The following is a 7327-nucleotide window of genomic DNA, read 5'->3' on the forward strand; positions in this document are numbered from 1 at the left end:
CTCTCTCCCAGTAACAGCTGAAACTAAAGCAATACTTTTCCCGAGAGCAAAACACGTTTAATTTACCCACTAACTCCCGAGAACAGGAAAATACATTTAGTTTACCCACTAACTCAAAGATAGCCTTTGCCTGTCCTCTTTTCCTTCCTCCTCTGCCTTTGGTCTTCTACAAACTCTCCTTGCAATCTTGGAAGGCTTGAAAGGGTTGGCTGTGGGGCCAGCTTGAGCCTTAGAAGCAATTGCTCCATTTTGTGTTTAGTCCCTCACCCCATATGCACACAGAGACCAAGGGTACCTATCAGTGAAACGCGCTTCTGATATTAGCTGCTCATGTGAGCATGACGATGGACCACCAAGTCCTGGGGAGTGTGGGCACAAGTTGATTTATAGTCCTCAGCCTCTTTGTTGTCTCCCCAATTACACGGTCTCAAAATAGATCCTCCAACTGACCCTAGAAAAACAACTTGTTTTCCAGGGAAGTCTTTCAGCGGCAGAATTGGATCCGACCTTTGGCAATTTAAGTTTTGCAAATGGAAATAATCAAAAGCTGGATTTGTAACACTGAAATTAGTTTCAGCTTGTGTCTCAAAGTTTCTTAATGATGACTTTTTAGAACAATTGGATATGTAACTATGGATGGGATTCCTTTCATCCCCATAGCTTCTAAACATCCAGAGCAATGCTTAAAAGTAGTAAGCCACTCCCTTTGCTGTGAAGGCATCAGGCATCTTTGGAACAGATAGCTTAGGAGCAGGAGGTGGCAATAAAGGGGAGCTGAGTTCTGTGAGTGAGGAAGTGTAATCTACTTTCAATCTGACTCAAGGCCTTCCTGGGAAACCTTCCCCTGGAATCTCAGGGAGGAGTCTCTTCGGGCTTTTTTGTTTTTTTGTTTTTTTTTTTTTGTTTTGTTTTGTTTTGTTTTTGTTTTTGTTTTTGTTTTTCGAGACAGGGTTTCTCTGTGGTTTTGGAGCCTGTCCTGGAACTAGCTCTTGTAGACCAGGCTGGTCTCGAGCTCCCAGAGATCAGCCTGCCTCTGCCTCCCAAGTGCTGGGATTAAAGGCGTGCACCACCACCACCCGGCCTTCTCTTCGGGTTTTTGACTTAGTAAGTGTGATATGAATATTTTTCCCTTTCCTATTGTTCATTTAGGTATCTCATCTGAAAATGGAGATAGCATGGGATAGCACATGTGATGGGCAAAAATAAGGAAGCCTGTGTGTTGTGTGTGCTAGACCAGACTCTTTCACGGTGATCCTGGGCCTCTCATCTGCCTACTTTGTAATGTGCTACTTTGCTGTATGATGCTCATGGCAGTGATGTCATGGTGACACCTTGGATTTGGATGCACCCCGGGGTGAAGCTTCTGCCAGCTATCAGGAAAAAAACAAATGAAATATTCAGGATATATAAAGCACTAGATATGTATTCGCTTCACGCTTTTAGTATTTCTCCATGCCCAAGTGTCATGGTGAGAAGTACTATGATGTAACTGGCATAACACTAAGCCTTGTTCAGTACCCTTCTTTAGGGATGCGTGTTAAATAAATAATAGCATTCACAACACCGGCAGCTATGAGCATGGAGCCCAGCAATGTGGATCTTAACAAAGCATCTTGATTCTTCATTTTCCTCCATCTGTATTTTACCTAGTTTTAACTCTATTAAAAATTCCAACATGCCTTTAAACGGCATTCCTTGATATTTTATGCTTCTTGGCATCCTATGAACCTTCCTTTATATTTCAGGACTGCTTTTAGAATAACGGTGTTTATTCTACTTTATTTAAAGTCAAGGGGAAAATGGGGGTGGGAAAGGGCCATCTTCTTGCCCCTTAATTTTAAGTCTAGACCTTTTCAACACCCCAAGAGACCATCACAAATATTTTCATTTCTTCCACTTTGGTATCCAAGGCGGCTTTTTCATTTATTCAGCAAATATTCCTGGAAGGATAAACAGTGTGATAAATGTGCTCATTTTCCTTCGTGCACATATTTTGAAATGAGGCCCAATATTAGAGCTAAGCCTTTCTAGAAGGGAGCTCCTTACGAAGAGTCTAACCCATCCTCGTTGCCAGATGGATGCTAAACTCTCGCTTTTAATAATTTCTTATTCAGTAGCTTGAGTTAATTCCATTGCAGGCTTGTGGGACAGCTATGCTGATCACCTGTGTTTGGAGAGGTCGTTGTAGAAGTGGCGACTTTGAATAAGCTCAGGACCCAGAGTTAGGACTGGATCAAGACACACATGGAAGGCATGGCTTAGGAAGCAAGTGTGCCCTCAGACTTACCAACTGAGAAATCTGGAGGCTTGGTAAAAGGAATACTTGCCTCAGAAAGAGATAAATATAGTCGAATCTTGACCTTAAAATTTGAGCAAGTTAGTTATTCTTCTGTGCCTGCTTCCTCGCGTGTCAGATAGGGGTGATGATGGAAGCTAGCTCCTAAGTTCTTGTATGAATTATGAGAACTACTCCATGTCAGACCTGTAGCATTGTGCCACCATCGAGTGCTGCACAACGGGCAGCTGTCTCCTGGTAAGTATGCAAGCCTTTCCTACAGCTCAAGCGGATCTTCACTGCTGCCACACCCTTCCTCTCTGAGCCTTTCATTTCTATTCGCCCTTGATGGTACTGATGACCAATTCTTCCCCTTCTCGTAACTCCACTCTTCCTACCCCGATGAGCTCGGGTGATGAACATCAGCCCCTCATTTCAGGAAAGATCAGGCACTTTCTAAAAGGCATTGGCACAAGAGGAGAGTGGCTGAAATCGGAAACAAGGTCCCCCTGGTAATCCATGCACAGAGAACAGGTTGGAGTTAGGGGTTACAGTTACTGTTGTATTTCTGGGGCCGAGAAAACTGCTATCAACCAAGTGGGAAATGTCCACGTCCAGAGGTAAGTGTGTAACACAGGCAGCAAGGTGGTGTAGATTTGGACAAAGGCAAAAAGTGTGCGGGCAGGTGGGGCAAGAGACAAGGCCATAAGGAGATATCATTTCCTGTGCACCCGATTCAGGGCAAAAATCAGAGATGACAGAGGAAAGAACGCAAAAGCAGAGCCTGGTCCCAACTGTAGATGTCATAGATGAAGCTAACAGGCAGTTAGGATAGCCAGAAAGTGCCACCTTATCTCTGGTAAAGCTTACCGGTCATGCCACAGGACTGAGCTTGTGGCCGCTTTGAGGCAAATGTGTCCGAGTCAATAAGTTGTTCTGGATGTTTATTCGATATAAAGTCATTTTTTTAAAGCTTCACCTTTACTTGGGGAAAAACGTAACAATTCTTAGGCGTATCACATGGTTGTGATTTTCTGAATATATTTCCTGCTAATGCAAGATTAGAGGGGAAGACATTTTTGTAAGAGTCAAAAATGAGCAGGATTCCAGTTTTCTTCTGCTCACAAGGGAATATACACTTTCCAAATTCGGGGAATAAAGGAGAGGCCCTGCCAGGGTTCTTTGCCAGTTCTGAGTCTGTTTTGGCTCCCAAGTAAACTTTGCTCTCCTTAAGCTGGCAGCCTTCAGTTCCAATCTTTTTCTGAGAAATGTACAGCATAGTTGGGGCTCTGTTGGGAACTGTTTCAACCTCAGGAATGAATCATTAGCTAGATTCAGCTTGAGATTCATGGATCCTAGAGGGAAGGGCCTCCTTCCTTGCCTCTAGATCTCCTTTATAGGCAGAGGAGGTGGGCAGTAAAAGTACAATTGAATGATTCACCTCACTGCATGAAAATCGAATTTCACAGCAGTCTATCAAAGACCGTTAGAGCAAAAGGTTAGATATAAAATAGAACATGCTTAAAAGGCATATCAGCGTCTTGCATGGTGGCACACAACTATATAATCCTAGTACTGAAGAGGCAGAAGCAGGAGGATCACAAGTTCAAGGCCAGCTTGGACTGCAAAGTGAGATCCTACATCAAGAAATAAGAGAGAGGGGGCTGGAGAGATGGCTCAGTGGTTAAGAGCATTGCCTGCTCTTCCAAAGGTCCTGAGTTCAATTCCCGGCAACCACATGGTGGCTCACAACCATCTGGAATGAGGTCTGGTGCCCTCTTCTGGCCTACAGACATACACACAGACAGAATATTGTATACATAATAAATAAATAAATATAAAAAAAAGAAATAAGAGAGAGGCATATCAATTAATGAAACATAAAGACCTTGTTTGGATTTCTAGTCAAACATTAAATAATGAGAGGATTGAAAATCCTGAACACTAGTTATAACATTAGATAACTTTATGTGTCCTGTAATGTTTTGAAAAACTGTAAATGTCATCATTTCAAAATAAGGGATTCAGAGCCTGGAGAGCACTGTTTGATTTTTCCAGAGAAGCTGAGTTCAATTCCCAGCATCCAAGTGTCTGTAACTCCAGTCCCAAGGACCCAATATCTTCTTTCTTACCTTTGCAAGCTCTGCACATACATGGTGCACAGACATATATGCAGGGTAAAATCTTCATGCACATAAAAATAAACAGATACTTAAAAATAGATAAGATTTGTTTACATTAAAATCAAGATTCCAAGTAGGGCAATGGTGCCACATGCCTTTAATTCCAGCATCTGGGAGCAGAGGCAAGTGGATCTCTATAAGTTCGAGGCCAGCCTGGTCTACAGTGCTAGTTCCAGGACCACCAGAACTGTTACACAGAGAAATCCTGCCCCAGAAAACAAACAATAAAAAACAGATTCCCTAGATTAGTTTGAAAACTGGGGAGTTTGGGCCACAGATGAACCCATCTCTCACTCAGCTACCATGGGCTCTAATGAAGGCATGTTTACTCTCCATCTCAACCTCAGGACCAAAGTGCCACACTTTTCCTAAAGCCTTTTTTGTTTAACCCAATCACTGCTCATTTCTCATCCATATGTCCTCTGAGAATACATTTTAATTATCCAACTAGCTCTTCACACATTGTCTGCTTGGTTCTTTACAAATGTCTTACCTTCCTTTCAGCATGCTGGCTAGCCTAAGGCCTCAAGAGGCTATAAACACCATAGAATGATGCATTGTGTTGCCCTACAGGTAATTCCCAAATTCAAAGTGGTGATATGGAAAATAAGCTGAAGACAATCTCTAGATTAAAAAAAAAAAAAGCAAACTTGGACTGGAGAGACAGTCAGCAGTTCAAAGCACTTGTTGCTCTTACAGAGGAGCCGGGTTCGATTCTCAGCACTTCCGTGATGACTCATAGCCATATGTCACTCCAGTGACTTCTTCTGACCTCTGTGTGCACCAGACACTCATGTGTTGCACATACATACATGCAGGCAAAACACCTAGACATATGAAATAATGAAATAAGAAAATCTAAAAAAAAAATTAAGAAGCAAACCTACAGAGGAGTTGAGAGAATAGGAAAATTAACTGCATAGATCTGCCTAGACTTTTTTTAAAAAACATTTTGTAGTATTTTGTCATAGTGGATTTTCCCCCCTAAACACTTGACAGTATGTATCTGACATGGAATTGTCACCCCTAAATTCTTTAGCATTTTTTTAAAGAAAAGTGGCATTTTTCTATATGGCTAAAACATTATTTTCACAGCCAAGAAATTTGAGCTTCTTACAGTGTTCAGTTTATATTTGAAGTTTCCTGACTGTCTCGATTATAAATGCCTTTTTGTGCTCAGTGCTGAAGACTGAACATTCCTACTTGTTAGACAAGAACTCTACCACAAAGCTGTGTCTGCAACTTCATAGTGAGCACCGTGAACACTATTCTTAAATCCAGCTCCGCAGCAATGTTCATATATTGTTTTTGGTCTGTTTAGCCTCTTATGATCCAGAATAACTCCCTAAATTTGCAGTCTTTCATTATATTTTATGTCAGCCTAGATTTGTATAAATGTTCCTTCATTGCTAGATTTGGGTTTGGGCTTTTAAAATCAAGAAATGACAAAGATACTTTCATGTTTTGCCAGATGGATTGTGAAGCTTGTATTTGTGCATGCGTGTGCACAAATGTCCTTTATTAATGTCCTCAGCATAGGTGTGTCATATTAATAATCATGGCTACCATAATGCATCTAGTACAAAACACTGTATTTGATGAGAAGCAGATCTTTGATGCTAAAATTGATTTCATGCCCCTCAATAATTATTATCCACTGTGTGTGTGTGTGTGTGTGTGTGTGTGTGTGTGTGTATGCGTGCGCGCGCGTGTGTCAGATTTGGAGGGACACCATGTTGTTTTGTGGCAACTGTCATTTGTGTTGACTGCTGAAGAATTGGAACGGTTGTTTTATATGTTTAGTGGTCATTTGTGTTGTCTGTCATTTGTAGAGGCCTGTACATGTTCTTTGACCACATTTAGAGGCCATAAATCTTTGTGCATTTTAAGTTATAACAGTCTTTAAATTTTTTATTTCTTTCCAAAAGATTTATCTTTGTATTCAAAGTATATGTATTGGTGGGGGAAGGTGTGTATGAGCGCCAGTGCTCGTGAAGGCCAGAAGTGTTGGGTCACCCTGGAGCTGAAGTGGAGCTCAGGTCCTCTGCAGGAGCTGTGTATGCTCTCCCCCACTGAGTCAGTCATAACCTCCACATCACATTTCTCTTTGCTCTTTGAATTGTATTTCTTATTTCATGTTATTTATTTATTTTGAGACAGGGTTTCACTACTTAATAGCCCTGGCTGTCATGGATCTATTTCTGTAGACCCGGCTGACCTCGAACTCCTAGAGATCTGCCTGCCTCTGCCTCTGCCTCTGCCTTCCAAGTGCTGGGATTAAAGGCCTGCGCCATTGTTGATCGCCCTGCTCCCTCTCTTGTTTTTCACTCTCATGAAACTAACTCATCTACGAATAAAAACACAAGGCTACTCTAGGGAAATGTTTAGTGTCCAAATTCCAATACTGTCACTTACTGTGTGACATTAGACAAACGATTCTCTTTAGTTTCTTTGTCGGTATGATGGGGACAGTAGAGGTACATGCTTCAGAAGATAGTAGGGGGACTAGTAATAAGTTTATATTTTATTACAAGTGCTAAGTGTCATGTTACAGAGTTAAACATGGGTGGCCACTATTAGTTTCTTCCCTTTATAGCTCCCATATCATTTCAAGATGCAGTGAGCTCGTCAAAGTGCTTATTTTAGAAAGAGACTCTTGCACCTTACCTACTACCTCAACCCTAACCTGCCTTCCTAGGACCATGAGTCAGCATATACATTAGTTATCTATGACCCCCTCCCATCCTCTCCCCCGAAAACTGGGCTTTTCATGTAGTGTTCAAAGGTGGTAAATTCATAACACAGGAAGATGATTGACAAATAACCGTTAAAAGATTCAAATGAACTTAAGGATAGTGAAATACGGACT

Source organism: Microtus oregoni, unplaced genomic scaffold (genome assembly GCF_018167655.1).
Source record: "Microtus oregoni isolate MIOR12 unplaced genomic scaffold, Mior012 000052F_002, whole genome shotgun sequence".
NCBI classification, from domain to species: Eukaryota; Metazoa; Chordata; class Mammalia; order Rodentia; family Cricetidae; genus Microtus; species Microtus oregoni.